Consider the following 16217-nt stretch of genomic DNA (forward strand, 5'->3'; position numbering starts at 1 on the left):
TGTTGTCTGTAGAAGTACAATGATTTTTCTGTAGAAATTGAGCACCAGCCTGGAACCAAAAGCCCAGAGAACAGCAAACACACTGCAGTAAGAACACTGACTGTTCAGAATACAAACTATGTTTTTGCTTTGGCTACAGATCAAATTGTGGGTAGAAGTTCAAGTCATTTCTCTTTCTGTCCAGACGAGTCTTCCATTTCTAGCTTGCTGTTGGCCTTGCCATTTCCATCTGAGAGCTGCTAGTACAGCAATGTCTTCTGTAATGTATTTTAGACTCCCTGTCATTACTGCCTCTGCAGTTTGTCACTTGCAGTCCATTGCTCCCATTTTTTTTTTTCCTTTTCCCATTCTGAGAGACTTTTCAGAACAGAGATGAAGTGCTGGATTTGATGGGCCAAATCCATTTTCCTACAGACCAGTTTGTCATGGTAGGATTCCCAGTGACATGATTGTCATCCCTTTCTGCTGAGTGTTACAGATACCCTGGGCATTTCTTGGAATGTTCAGTCCTCAGACCCTTCTATGCACTTTGTTTACCCAACTTAATAACACAACAGAAGTCTTGACACCCTGGATTGCCATTATGGCAACTGCACTTCTAATTAAAACCAGAGTTCACTACTGCAACAGTAGGAAAAAAGACTTGTTTTCTTAATTTGATATGTGATGTGGGATATTGACCCACGGAGAGCAGCCAAACAGAAAGGGACCTGGGGGTACTGATTGACAGCCAGCTGAAGATGAGCCAGCAATGTGCCCTGGTGGCCAAGAAGGCCAATGGCATCCTGGCCTGCATCAAGAACAGTGTGGCCAGCAGGAGCAGGGAAGTCATTCTGCCCTGTACTCAGCACTGGTTAGGCCACACCTTGAGTCTTGTGTCCAGTTCTGGGCCCCTCAATTTAAGAAGGACATTAAGACACTTGAACATGTCCAGAGGAGGGCTATGAGGCTGGGGAGAGGCCTCGAGCACAAGTCCTATGAGGAGAGACTGAGTGAGCTGGGGTTGCTTAGCCTGGAGAAGAGAAGGCTCAGGGGAGACCTTATTGCTCTCTACAACTACGTGAAAGGAGGTCGTAGCCAGGTGGGGGTTGGTCTCCTCTCCCAGCCAACCAGCACCAGAACAAGAGGACACAGTCTCAAACTGCACCAGGGGAGGTTTAGGTTCGAGGTGAGGAGTAAGTTCTTCACAGAGTGAGTTGTTAGCCCTTGGAATGTGCTGACCAGGGAGGTGGTGGAGTCACCATCCCTGGAGGTGTTCAAGAGGGGATTGGATGTGGCACTCGAAGTCATGGTTTAGTAGTCATGAGGTGTTGGGTGACAGGTTGGACTTCATGATCTTTGAGGTCTCTTCCAACCTTACTGATTCTATGATTCTAATTTAGGCCAATAAACATTGCTTTGTTTGTTTGTATTTGCAAGTTGAGCTCTTATTACTTCACCTACCCTTTATGGTTCTAGAAATGGAAATACCAGGAAGGTAAGACTCCAAACAAATAAAGCAAGAAGCAAATAGAGATTTTATTACTTATTAAAAAAAATAGCATTTTTAATTAGAGCAATAAAATTTCGGAGGAGAAAACTTCCATTAGAATGATGTTATTAAGTGCAGAGCTGTATGTTCCCATGGCTCAGCAACCTTAGTAAACACAGCATCAGTGGGACACAGAGAGAATGGAGAGTTTGGGGTTGGTCTTGTTTTCCACAGCTTAACACAGGAATGATACAACTGCCATTATTTTTCCATAAATGTTGCTGTTGTCCCTGCCAGGATATGTTGTGTGGTCAGAGATGCAAGGGGAAGGGATTCACATGACTGTTCATGATTCACATTAAGACTGGCTTCCCATAGTCTCTTGAAATCTAGGACACATCATAGAAGGCAGAAAACTATTAATATAACACATTCTGAAACTGGATCTAGATGATCCTGGAGGTCCCTTCCAACCCTAACAATTCTATGATTCTATAAGTGGCAAGTCAGACTCCTTCCAAAGAATCTATGTTAAAATCATGTCATATTTTGATGCCTTTCCAAGGGAGCTGATGGAAGCCCCATCCCTGGATGTTTTTGAGGCCAGGCTGGATGTGGCTCTGGGCAACCTGGTCTAGTGGAGGGTGGAGCCCATGCCATGGGGGTTGGAACTGGATGATCTTTGGGGTCCCTTCCAACCCTGACAATGCTATGGTATCAGTGGGAGAAAAAGTAAAAGATGTTGAGCCTTTTGGAAATTTTCTATTCAGGAAGAGGTTTACCACAGCTGAAGCCCCAAAGCATGAGCATGAGGACCTGTACAAAGTGCTAATTAGTGGCTATGCCAGTCTATGGGTGCTACACTCTGTTTACCTGCTGATCTAAGTATTCTTCAGGGCTTGGTCCTCATCTACTTAAATGTTAATGGACTCATCATATTACTGTTTCTCCAACTGAAAGAGTTGCTTCTCCCTAGTCAGTAGGGCTGCTCTGTTATGAGACGCATTGTCCCTTTATACTGGTACTGTGTTACTGAAAATAATTTAGAGATGAAGCAGCACAAAGTTTTTGAACATTAATAATTGATCTATTAAATGTAGAATCATTGGTTTTGCTAGTAAATGATTTCTGGTCTCAATAAAGTCTTTTAAGTGAAGAACATAGTGGTATACAATTAAAACTAATAAGAGTGTAGACTGTATCTGACAAATCAGGCTCAAGCCCAGCCACATTGTATTCTCATAGGCATCTCAAGGTCAGGTTTTAGACAACACAGCCCAGCCCAGACTTTCAAGTTGAATACAGAATTGCTTGGAAAAGGTCGTGTATTTGGAGATGCTATATGCTTAGCTCTTCTGGAGTTCATCCTTAAGAATGGCAGTGTAATCTGTGCAGCCCAAACTGTTCCACCTGAACACACACATTGGCAAAGAGGGGCTGAGAAAGGGCTGCTGATCATCAGTGGGCTCCTGGTGGGGACAAACAATAACTTTTCCCGCTGGCATGGAACAATGAGAGACAGTGCAGAGCTCTGTCAGCCTGTGTGTCATACTAAATATCCACTAACATTCCAATTCCAATGGAAAAAAAAATAGAGGAAAGCACTTATTGACAGCTGTAGATGTGGTTTCAGGACTGAAGAGTGTCACAGCAGCTCAACAGATCTCACACCCTGAGGCTGCTAAAAGACCTTTTTTTCCTCCCAGTTACCTTAACTGTGTGAGTTAAAATAACTGCTTCCTCTCCCTGTCAATCATGACCTATGGCTCCTAAAAGGAGTAGAGAGTGGAACCTCTCACCCTGCTCCACTATTGACTGTGTCTGCTGTTGCCAAGCTTAGACTAGTTAGCCTTCCCTAATGAGGCACTTCAGAGTGAGGAGAAGAACAGGCAGTAACTGCTAGCACAAAATAACTTTGCAGTGTGAAAAGAACTGCTTCCTAGCCCTGGTGAGCTTGGAATCATACTGTATGGGTTTGAGACATTCTGCAGAAAATCTTGATGATTTGGAAGAGCTATTGCTTGCTTCTGCATCATCTGACCTACATCCATCTGTCAGCCAAACTAGACCTTTGTTAGTTGTGCTCCACTACTATCCTGGTAGTACACTGGAGGTCAAAGCTGTGTTATGGTGCTCAAAGTGAGCTCCTGCTTCCTGTTAGTTAATAGCAGATAATAGTGAAGGACAAACAATGCTGTAAACAAAACTGCATCCATGGAGACATAGCCTCTTTACTCTTGAACTCTTCAACACAGGAATAATTAATTTAACCTTTTTCTTCAGTTTTTATATTTTAAAAGCTTACACAGGCAAATGTGGGCATGTTCTGGCAATTAATAATCAGCTGAGTCAGAGATCTTCAAGGGAGCTTGTAATGAAGTGCCAGGAAGGATCTTCCTCTTTTACATTGAAGTTCTCGTATCCGGAATGCAATCTTCATTGCTCAGCACTTTGGCTTTGCCTTTTTGGACTATACCAAGCAGATCCATGCAATTGCTTCAAAAGAGATGCTTTTCTTATTGTCTTTGACTGTTAAAAATGAGATAACCAAATTTTCCCTTGCTTGAGCACCTGAGTGTAAGTCATGCAAGCCCGATCTGGTGACATTTTCCTCCAAGGAGGGTGCTACCAGTCTGCTTATATGGTTCCTGCAACCACACCAGCTCAATAGATTTGTCCTGTTTCAGAGTAACAAATGACCACAAAGATCAGCCAGTTCATGTTGGGAGTAGGAAGTGAATACATACTGATGGGTCACAGTCTGGTTCCCCAAACTGCATCCTCCTCCTCAGTTCGTAGGTGTGGCCCTTGGCTGCAAACCAGGCAGAGACATGGCAGGGGAGATTTCAATGGAAAGGTTCCTCTTCTGGGGTATTGTATCAGGAAAATCAGGTTAATGATCCTTCCAAATAAAGGGCTTGTTCCAGGAGACCTATATTTAGGGTCCATGATTCACAGTTCCAAATGGACTAATATGACAATGTCTGAAAGTGCTAGCAAAACTAACAGTAACACTGCAGGCCTCTGCAGACCAATTTGAAGCACACACTTTCTTGTTTTCAGGGTAACAGATTTCTATCCCTGGGCAACTGAGAAGTCTGAAAAGACACAGATGAAATCTGGGCTCAGGACTTGAATTTCGCTCTGCACTACACTGACCTGAATAAGGTAAAAGACATCATGAGCAAGGTCATCATTTGGCTCAATAAGCTTACACAGCTCCTAACAGCCTTTATCATTCAGGCCTCCTTATCTTGCTCCATCTGCTCCATTCCAGTGATATTTTTAGCATGCATTCACTGTACAGTTTTTCCAGTCTGGCTGCCTGACCCTTTGGTCTCCTAACAATGCAGCTGCAATGGAAGTGGTGCACCAGCAAAGGCTGCCAGTGAAGTGGGATTTTTTCCAGATCCCAGAATAACCCCCAAATTTGACCAATTCCTGTCCCCTTGGGGCTGTTTTTTTAACGACTCAAGCTGGGAGGTTTTTTCTGTAAGGTTCTGTTAACCTATAAATGGCTGCAGCTCAGCTTTGAAGTTAACACTTCATTAAGATTAATTGGGGAAGTTCACACCTCTGCTGGGAGTTAGTCTAGCAGACCGGGAGACAGAAGTGGGCTGATTTACACACTGGTGCCTGGCTTTGTAGCTGTAAAAGCAAGGGCAGGGACTGACTCAAAGAACAGTTGGAGAGCTGAAAAATGACCCTGCTCCACAGGCCGGGCTTCTTCTGCTCCTGAACTTAATAAAGTGAATGGATGCTGATGGCAACTATCTTGAACTTGCACTACAATTTCAGGTGCCAGTCTCAGGGCATAAATGGCTGGGGATGTATGATTAAACCTTATGTTAGCAGTGGTGGATAAACAAAGAGGTAAATTTTTCCGTTTGGCTACCGCTGCCTGGTGTGAGCTGGAGATTATTCACTGCAAGGAGGAGAAGGGAAACGGGGCTGGGCTCCTGCTGACACATAGGCTGTGTCCGGTGCACTGCCTATGGGAGAGGTCTCCAGGAGGATGCGGGGGGAGGAGGAGGAGGAGAGCTGTGTAATTGTCTCTTCCCCTCGTGTTAGGCCACATGTTGGGAAGGAATAACCCTGCAACATGTCAAGCCCATCAGGACCAGGAAAGGTGATGCCCTTTTAGCCTTTGGACTTGGAAGTGTGAGGACTCAATTTTAAGGACTTGGATTGTTGGACTCGATGCTCTTAAAAGTCTTTTCCAACCAAAAAGATTCCATGATTATTCTTGGTACCTTTGAAACTGTGGACACAAATCAAGAATGGTTTAAAAACCTTGTTGTAGAGGAAGTTTTTAAAAAGTCTTACCAGTCAACGTGGGGCTTATGGGGATAGAAAGGGGAGGGGGAAACTCTTGCATCAGCATCTTTCTAGAGAAGGAGCACAAACCCCATCAATGGCCCCTACATCATACTTGTGAAGGAAAAGGAGCTGAAATCTCTATCTGCTCTTCTGTCCTCCCTGGCCCTGCTGTTGCCAGCTGCCCCTTGCCAGAATCCTGCTGTGCAGTTTGGTGTAATGTCTCGGTGCAGATTCCTGAAGGTCTCGGTTAATGTGCCAGAGCTTCGGCTGTGCAGTGCAGATGGGTGAGCTGCCAGCTCTGCAGGAAAGGTAGGAGCCTTCAGCTGCAAGGTAGCACAAGTCCTTGTGGTGCCCTCAGCTCTGTCATCTTTCTTCTTGTGGTGATTCTCCTGGATTACTATATCACCAACAGTTACTTGAGGTCAAACAGTCATTTCTTGAGGATTTCATAGGTGGCAGTCAGTCAGAAGTGAAAGAAGTCTCAAACAAATGGACACTTCACCTTTCCCCATCCTGAGGAACATTCAAGATCTGATTGGATGGTGCTCTGAGCAACCTGACCTAGTTGAAGATGTCCCTGCTCACTGCAAGGGGGTTGGACTAGATGACCTTTAAATGTCCATTTCAACTTAAAACATTCTACAGTTATCTCATCAGCTGTGAGTTGTATTTCTCTGGGACACATGGTAAGTGACAGCATTTGTCCTAAGCAAGACAAACATCTCTGAGCAGTGTTGTCTTAAAAGCACCTGCTTTTCTGACAGAGCCCCTCAGCAGGACAGCACAGTGTTAGTGAAGCTTACACCAGCACTGGGGAAAAGCTGTGTGATGCAACCCTTTACCCTTGTCCAAGTATGGAGCCACTATACCAAAGCTATCATAGTGCCACATATGGCATAGCAGTAAGTCAAATCTTTGGAGTATGTCAAAGTTCATACTCAGAACAGTTCTTGCCCATAATCATTTTTCGTTCCGAAGAGCAGATGAGTTGCAGAGAGCTGTACCACAATGCTGAAGTGGTTTGAGTGAATTCTCCAATCTCACAGTGACTACCTTCTAAAGTAATGACACTGAAGTATGTTCCATAATATATGCTCAGCATTTTGAAAGGATTATGATTAGTTGTGATATGACAAAATAAACAATGGTGTGTAGTGTTTGCACAATGGCTTTTGTTCTTGCTGCTTTGTGCAAGATAATCTTGTGGCCTGAAGCTAAGAGAAACCTCCCTTGTAGCACATTCAGCTTCCTTGATACATCTTTATCTTATTTTATTTTACTGTGTTTATGGCTGGCAGAAAACAAGAGTAAATGTATAGATAAACTCCAGGGTCTTATCATCTTGGCTAGCGGGGTAATCCTGCTCGTTCATGTAAACAGCTAAATTCCTCCTGATTCCTTTTGGACAAGGGTTTCATCTCTTTGAGTACCTTTTTCCCCTTCTATTTGCAGTCCTTGAAGTAATGACAGACTGCTGCCTACCACCTGCATTCCACCAGGCACAAAGATTGCAGCTGAAGGCTCAGCAGCAAGGACAAGAAGAAATATCCTCGTTCTAAACATTCAGATCTTTAAGCATTTCTGCAGCAGAGAATGTGGGGGGATCTATGAACTAGGGGCTGAAGAACCATCAAGTATCGAATGGAGCAGCTGGGGAAAGGGGTAAGTGTGGCTGCAAACTTGTCCTTTGATGGGGCTGCTAAAACGGGCTCAGTTCCCTGCATGAAAGCTAATATCATAGAATCATAGAATGATCTGGGTTGGAAAGGATCTCCAAAGGTCATCTAGTCCAACCCCTTTTGCTGTAAGCAGGGGCATCCTCAACTAGATCAGGTTGCCCAGAGCTTTATTGAGCCTCACCTTGAATATCTCCAGGGATGGGGCCCCAACTACCTCCCTGGGGAACCTATTCCAGTGTTCCACCACCCTCATAGTAAAGAATCTGTCCCTAATATCCAATCTAAATCTGCTCTTCTCTGGTTTGAAGCCATTGCCCCTCACCCTGTCACTGCAGGCTTTAGTAAAGACCCTCTCTGCATCCTTCTTGTATCCTTCTTGTGCGTAATGTTAGAGACAGTGATGAGCATTACATCTTGGAGTTCAAGTATGTTAATGCCATTCCTACAGTACCAGTACCTGGATTCTTCAGAAAAGAAAATAGAATGATAGCCAGGGAGCCATTTCTCTGCTTAAATAAATATAAGCCCTCTGTTGTCATGGCTTCATATCAAGTAAGGCTGTTTCTGGTTCTGTGAGCTGATCTCTGCCTGTGGCTCAGCTGGAAATGCAATGTGTACATTTCTAATGGTTTTGGTTTCGTGTTTTTTTCAAAATACCTATTCAAATATTTTTCTGCATACCTATTTTCAGGACAAACATTTGTACAGGTGAAGGTTAAGATACTGGCTGTCCTAGGAGTTTTGATCTGTTACTTAGAAGCCAGGTATAGTTCAGACATCTGCAGCACCAACCACCCTAGCATTGACCTTAGCTTGCCAATGCTCCCAGCCATGACCCAATTCAGTGCTGTCTGGGCGTCTGCATAACTTGTCCATAATGGTGTGGGCTCTCTTGGTTTAGCAAGAGGTTCTGCTCAACCCAGAGCTCCATGGAAGTTTTAAATTCCATTTCCTGCTTCACTAGCATCTTCTACTCAAACTTATGCTGTAAGTGGCTTTCAGCAGCAAAACCACTCAGATAGATCAAGATATCCCTGTGTAGAAGTAATGTTTTACTACATAAAAGCAGTAAGACTAGCTTGGTAGTAGGAGTGACTTTTACAAGTACCTCCTCTTTTTTAATGTCTGAGGATGCTAGCAGTACACATAATGATTGCCAATGCCTTCCACATTCTGTTTGTGTTTAATTTGGAAGATTTGGAGGCCATAGGGTTGGATTTGATGATCATTAGAGGTCCCTTCCAACCCCTGACATCCTAACATCCTGTGACCACGTTGTTTTTATCTATCTCCATCACATGCAAATTGAAATACAGCTGATTTTAGAAACAAGGTAGCCAAGTGCTTGCTGCAGGACATTGGTTAAGGAAAACCAAAGTAATGCCCTATGTAAAATATCATTGGAAATATAGGCTTAGCTACCTGAGTTTGAATTTGTGAGAGGCATATGGCTCTAGAATAAGTTCAGTCATAACTACTTGCAGGTGAGCCTGTGGGATTCACTAGAATCATAGAATAGAATAATAAAATCAATAAGGTTGGAAAAGACCTCAAAGATCATGAAGTCCAATCTGTCACCCAACACCTCATGACTACTAAACCATGGCACCAAGTGCCACATCCAATCCTTTTTTGAACACCTCCGGGGATGGTGACTCCACCACCTCCCTGGGCAGCACATTCCAATGACTAACAACTCTCTCAGTGAAGAACTTTCTCCTCACCTCAAGCCTAAACTTCCCTTGGTGCAGCTTGAGATTGTGTCCTCTTGTTCTGGTGCTGGTTGCCTGGGAGAAGAGTCCAAACCCACCTGGCTACGACCTCCTTTCACGTAGTTGTAGAGAGCAATAAGGTCTCCCCTGAGCCTCCTCTTCTCTAGGCTAAACAACCCCAGCCCCCTCAGCCTCTCCTCATAGGACTTGTGCTCGAGGCCTCTCCCCAGCCACATAGCCCTCCTCTGGACATGTTCAAGTGTCTCAATGTCCTTCTTAAATTGAGGGGCCCAGAACTGGACACAGCTCAAAGTGTGGCCTAACTAGTTCTGAGTATGGGGGACTTGATGATCTTTGAGGTCTCTTCCAACCTTATTGATTCTATGATTCTATGATTCATCAGCATAGGAGTTTTGCTTAACTTAGATCAAAAGTCCTTTTCTGTGCCTCGTGTCCAGTAGGCAGCAAGACATTTCACTCAAAAAATTTCCTCAGAAATACTGCAGACAACTTGATTACCCTCTCTTGAAGATCAGATAAGAGGGAAGAGAACTGCCTGCCACAATAGGTTGTCCCAACAGAGTCTTTTTTCTGAGATGGTTTTCATATTTCCAAGTGTTAAAACATAAAAGAGCAGTGAAGTAACCTAGGTTTTCTTTTTTTGGCTCAATCAGCTAACCTGAAATGATATGTCTGTGAAGTCAGTCAGCAAAGTAGCAAAATTCCTGGTTGTAGCTCTTGGAAATCGTTGCAGAAGCAAAGCCAGGTTATTTTGATAGTGGTTGTGGTGCTATCAGAAATAGTCTGGAAAGAACACATTAAGATCTGGGTTTGATTTACTCTAGGACCTAGGGTTCAAATTCAAATACAAACCAGGATTAAAAAGGACTAGAGTATTCAGCAGGAGATTTTGGCTTCAAATGATAGAAACAGTGAGAGATCTAGCTGGCTTTGGAGATAGGTCAGGTTTTTAAATCACCTTTATTTTTGTACATCTCCTCTTACAGATAATTGAAACCATATTGTGTTACATATATGTAGCATAAATTTTTCTTGGTAATGTCTTTATCCTGAGAAATCACTTCTCCCCCCCCCCCATGCCCCTTACAACTGAGACAAAGAAGCTCCTTTATTTTTGATCCCTGACATCTTCCTTCCAGCTCCTGTCAAACAATCCAGGCCTAATTTGAATCCCAGTGATGAGGAAAAACCTGATATTTTGCTGACCTTAGTGAATGAAAGGCTAATTCTGTACCCCTACGTTTCACACTGCGTGCTAGTTTGTTGATGGCATTTTACCACACAGCTGGTGAAGGGATTTTCACAAATACAAGAGAGGCCTGTATGTTATTTGCTTTAACTTTTCCTCTCAACTCTTGTGGTGTTTTTGTTTTTTTCTTTTTAATTTTTTTTCATTAAGTTCCCAGATGAGTGCACACTCTTGAACGCAGCAATCTGTTTAATCTAGTTTTAGCCTTCCTTTTCCTGTTTTGCTGTTTACTTTTAATTCCGTGCCAGTAGCTCTTGAGGCAGCGCTGTGGGTCCATTCTTTGTTTCAGGCATCTTGGAATATGTGTGCTGGCCTTGCTCTGTGCATGCATGCACGAGAGAGGGGAAATAAACATACATGTGGCCAATTAGCTAGCACACTTAAATTGATGAAGAGCAATCTATGAAGCTCCTCTTTCTGGGAATTTGGAAATACTGCGAACCTTTGCCATGTAGCCTTCAAAAACTTCAAAAGCAGCTATAAGGTCACAGTCTAATACTCCCTTCTGTATACTCATGTCTTCTCTAAAAATATTTCCCAACTTAATCTGCAGTATATGGAACAGGAGGGCAGAGGGGGAACAGCAGTGTTTACGACCAAAGTGCAAAGATGAGGAAGAAAATTAAATCCACAAAAAAGGAGAATCTTTTGATCTCTGCCTCATTTTCCTCATTAGGAACTTAACAGTACCAGCAGTTATGTTTTAACTAAACACTGAGTTTATGGACCCATGTCTCTGTCTACAGATAAGGGAAGGTCAAGAGGAACTAAGCTAACGTTGTCTTTGCTCTTGCAGATTTTCCTTGACTTGGGACACCCAAACAAGTCAGTGGGAGTCTAAACATCATCAGTGATTTGCCTGTATTGGTCCTTGTAGTAGGTAGAATGTGATCAAAGGTGCCTGCTCTGGATGTACACAATCCTGGTAGCAAAGAGGCTCAATAACACCATGGTTAAAAGTGCCTCTAGCATCCATAGAACTTGAAAGACAATACCACAGCAAAATTAACCTAGCTAGCAGAATTTGGAAGGAAGGTGGGGGGGGGGAGGAGGTATTTATTGTGTTTGTCCTTTTTTTTCCTTCTTGGTTCTTGAATCACATAAAAACCTCAAGGGTCAGAAAATGAAAGGAGAAAGGAGGCCTAGGAGGATATCACTGCTCTGTAGGAAAGCTCCTCTGTCAAAGCACCCTTCAGAGCAGACAGAAGAAACTGTTGCTTCCAGCAGTTTCTGCCTCTGGTTCCACAAAATAAGAACAAAGGAGAGACTCAATTTTGTCCCATCTCTTTTACCTTCAAAACTAAGGTAACTGACTCTTGCCCATCAAAGCAGTTCCTTGTCCACTTGAAAACATCTCCATCCTTTGATATCTCTACAAAGTGAACATATTCTCTTTGCTTTTCCAATGCCCTGGCTTCACAGAAGTGCTTTGTCTTCTCTAAGTCCTAACAGAGATAGTGAGCTGAACTTGCATGGTTTGTTGTGACATGCCACCAGACCCCAAGGGATGCCTTGAAGGGTCGGTCCAAAATACTGACCTGTCATACGTCATCCTCCAAGTGGGATGACTCAAACCCATGCGCACCAGAAAGGTGTTTAGGTATTCAATGAGGAAGTCAAAGACACACCAGAGGTCCCAAAGAAGAAACAAACTATGACCTAGTCTGAAATAAGCTCTGGCACTACCTGAGGAAAGTAAAAATTTTTCTCTTTCTGTGCTTTCTTCCAAAGCACAGAAAAATAACATAGCCAGATTCTACCCTCTCTGAAGCTACTCTGAGGTATATAAACAAGAATCTTGGTGCTGGACATTAGGGAGAACTTACATCAGGACAGTACCCAGAGGGAAATAGCTTGCACAGGCAAGCGTACTGGAGCAGTAAGTCATGTCCCTTATCACTGTTGGTCGTTTATAATTTATGGTCTAAGTACACAACCAATTCTGAAGGAGTTCCAAAAATAAAAAGGAAAGAGAAAAATAATAGATCCTGAGAAGTCAGTGTGCTGGCTCTGATTGACATTGGCTACAAACATGCCTGAGTGAACAGCACTGAGCTGAATCTGGAGCTTAAGCACAGGCAGGTCATTTCAAACAGTCCTGCAGTTAAGCAACACTCATTACCCCAGGGATGCCTCCCTTCCAACACTTCCATCATTCCACATGGAACTTTCTTGCAAAGTTGCTGGCTGTTCTATGAAGGTTTTCTTCTTTCTTCATCTTTTTAAAGAATTTGGAATGTTTAGGGAAGCTGCTGTAGTCATTTTTTCTCAGCTGTCTTGTTTTGAAAAGGTTTCACCTGCAAAGGATTTATCCTGATGAGGAATTCCAGCTTTACTTGCAGAAGAAAGAACTGAATAAGAAGTGAAGGATGCTCAGACATTAACATGAGCAGTTCTGAATGGAGATCTGTTAGGGTGTTCTGGATTTTTGCATGTCAGCATGCAGAAAAGGCAACTAAATGCAAATGAATGTTCTTGAAAAAAAGCAGTGGAAAGCAATTTTATTTTTTTTTAAACATACCCTAAAAAGACCTTTTTATAAGGATTATGATAGCAACAACCCCAGACCAAGAGACAGAAGTACTAAACTTCAGTACAACAACCACATGAAGTGCTACAGGCTGGGGTCTGAGTGGCTGGAGAGCGGCCAGGTAGAGAGGGACCTGGGGGTACTGGTCGATGGTAGGCTGAACATGAGCCACCAGTGTGCCCAGGCAGCCAAGAGGGCCAATGGCATCCTGGCCTGCATTAAGAACAGTATGGCCAGCAGGAGCAGGGAGGTCATTCTGCCCCTGTACACTGCACTGGTTAGGCCGCACTTCGAGTACTGTGTCCAGTTCTGGGCCCCTCAGTTTAGGAAGGATGTTGACTTGCTGGAACGTGTCCAGAGAAGGGCAACAAAGTTGGTGAGGGGTTTGGAACACAAGCCCTATGAGGAGAGGCTGAGGGAGCTGGGGCTGCTTAGCCTGGAGAGGAGGAAACTCAGGGGTGACCTTATTGCTCTCTACAACTACCTGAAGGGCGGATGTTGGTCTCTTCTCCCAGGCAGCCAGTACCAGAACAAGAGGACACAGTCTCAGGCTGCATCAGGGGAGGTTTAGGGTGGATGTTAGGAAGAAATTCTTCATAGAGAGAGTGATTGCCCATTGGAATGTGCTGCCTGGGGAGGTGGTGAAGTCACCGGCATTGGAGGTATTTAGCAGCAGACTTGATGGGGTGCTTGGTGCCATGGTTTAGTTGATTCTACTCTATTCTACTCTATTCTACTCTATTCTATTCTATTCTATTCTATTCTATTCTATTCTATTCTATTCTATTCTATTCTATTCTATTCATCTATGGGGAAGAGTTTGAAGGCAAGGTGAATAATGGACAAATAGAGGATTTCATATCTATTGGGATAAAAAAGTTGAGCAGATGGCTAACAGGCAGCAGAGGAACTAGCAGTGCTCTCCTCAATAAAGGACCAGTAACGGAAAGTGGCAGCAAAGATGATGCAGGTAGTGAAACATTGACACAGGTTGCCCAGAGAGGTGGTAGAAGCTCCATCCCTGGACACATTTGAGGTCAGGTTCGACAGAGCTCTTAAAAACCTGGTATAGCTGAAGACAGAACTGTAGAATCATTTAGGTTGGAAAAGACCTTCAAGATCATTGAGTCTAAGATATCCCTGCTTACTCTGGGGGTGGGGCTGGACTAGATGACCTTTAAAGATCTCTGCCAACCCAAACCATTCTGTGATTTTGGGAAGTACACAAATATGCAGCTTTTGCTGTCTAAAGAGAGCAACTAGTTATACTTTCTCTTACACACAGCAAGCTAGACCACCAGGTTCTTCTTGACTGGCTTCCACTGAGATCCCTAGCTCAGTGTTTTATTTTAGCTGCATCTCAGCCTCCAGAAGCATTTAAGCCTTAGAAAAAGCACAGATCCATAGAATGGCTTGAATTGGAAGGGACCTTAAAGATCATCTAGTTCCAGCTCCCCTGGCATTGGGCAGGGACACCTCCCGCTAGACCAGGTTGGTCAAAGCCTCATCCAGCTTTCAAACTCCTTTAGGTGGAATTCAGGCTGCTTAAATCCTGATGCAGGAAGCCTTCCTGAACCCCACAGCATGTGGTTTGTGCAAATATGCATGTGAGTGCATGCACATGCTCATCAGGGAAGCAAAAAGAAGGAACTGAGGCAGCAGACACATGACTCAGGGTGTGTGTGAGATTGGTAATATAACCCCAGTAATGCTGGATTATCAGCAAGTTTGGATCTTCTTTCTGCAGCAGCTGGGCTACCTCCCAAGAGAGAATGCTGCAGGCAACATTTATGCTTAGTAGTCAGTTATCCATGGGACTAGATAAGAGATTAGTGACCAGGTAGAGTTTCACACCTGTCAACAGGGTGAACACTGGCAGCTTGGAAATATTTAGCAAGAGAGAGGAAATAAGACAGGTTTTTTCCTGTTCTAAACCACAAGTCTGGAATAGAAGGACAATTGTCTTCCTTTGCATTTGAACTGCAGAAGAATTGTCTCTCTATGGAATTCAGCATGTGACATATGCCTGGACAAGATGTGGTTTAAAGTCATGTTGCTGTTTGCACTTGGCAGCAGCACTGTCTGAATGTCTAGATGTCCTCCCCTTCCTTCCATACCTGCCTGAGTACTGCAGCTCACCACCCCTGCCTTTGGACCACCTCTGGTCCCATCTGAAACCACATTATGGAGATACCTGGTTGGAAGCCAGATCAATTTCCTGACCTGGTACATAGCATCAATGCAAAACCCAGAAGGACCAGTCCAACCAAGAGGGCTGAGCTCAGAGGTACCAATTAGCAGTGAGGGACTGCAATAGCTGAAGTCTGAATTGCTGCCAAAGGCTTTATATGCTGAACCTACAGCTGAAGCTGCAGCTTGGGGAACAAAGCTCAGCCTAACCCAATGTGTATTCTGAGCAATGCAGGAATACCATAGGTTTAGCTGGTTTTTACCTCTCTGAATTAAGGGGCATGGATCTAGGTTTGCATTTTTCACCCCGAGAAACCTTATTAAGCAGCTTGTTTCTGCTAATGTAATTAATCAGGAGACTTTAACAAGGTAAGAATAATTAATCAGGCAAATGATCACTATTTCATCCCAGATTTCAAACCTCATTTATCTTCCCTGACCTGTTGAGGCTGTCCCACACGCTGTGTGCTCCGGGCAGTGGAACACACTCTTATTTTTAGCTATAGGTGATAGCAGCACAGCTGCTTTAAAGAAATATCACTCATCATAGAATCTTACAGAATGTTAGAGATTGGAAGGGGCCTTGAAAGATCATCAAGTCCAACCCCCCTGCCAGAGCAGGATCAGCTAGAGTAGGTTCTACAGGAGCACAACCCAGTGCATTTTGAAAGTCTCCAGAGAAGTAGACTCCATAACCTCTCTGGGCAGCCTGTTCCCGTGCTCTGTCAATCTCACAGTGGAAAAAGTTTTCATTATGTTCACATGGGATCATTTCCACTCCAGCTTGCACTCCTTGCCCCTTGTCCTATTACTGGACATCACTGAGCAGATCCTGGCTCTATCCTCCCAACACTTACTTTTCACATATTTATAAACACAAATGAGCTCACTCCACAGTCTCCTCCAGGCTGACGAGCCCCAGCTCCCTCAGCCTTTCCTTATAATGGAGATGTTCCACTCCCTTCATCATCTATGGCTCTGTGCTGGACTCTTTCAAGCAGTTTCCTGAGGCTCTGCTCAAGCTGAGAGGCCCAGAACTGGACAC

This window comes from Melanerpes formicivorus, unplaced genomic scaffold (assembly GCF_026170545.1).
Source record: "Melanerpes formicivorus ecotype bairdi unplaced genomic scaffold, bMelFor1.0.p_v2 SCAF_12, whole genome shotgun sequence".
Classification (NCBI taxonomy): Eukaryota; Metazoa; Chordata; class Aves; order Piciformes; family Picidae; genus Melanerpes; species Melanerpes formicivorus.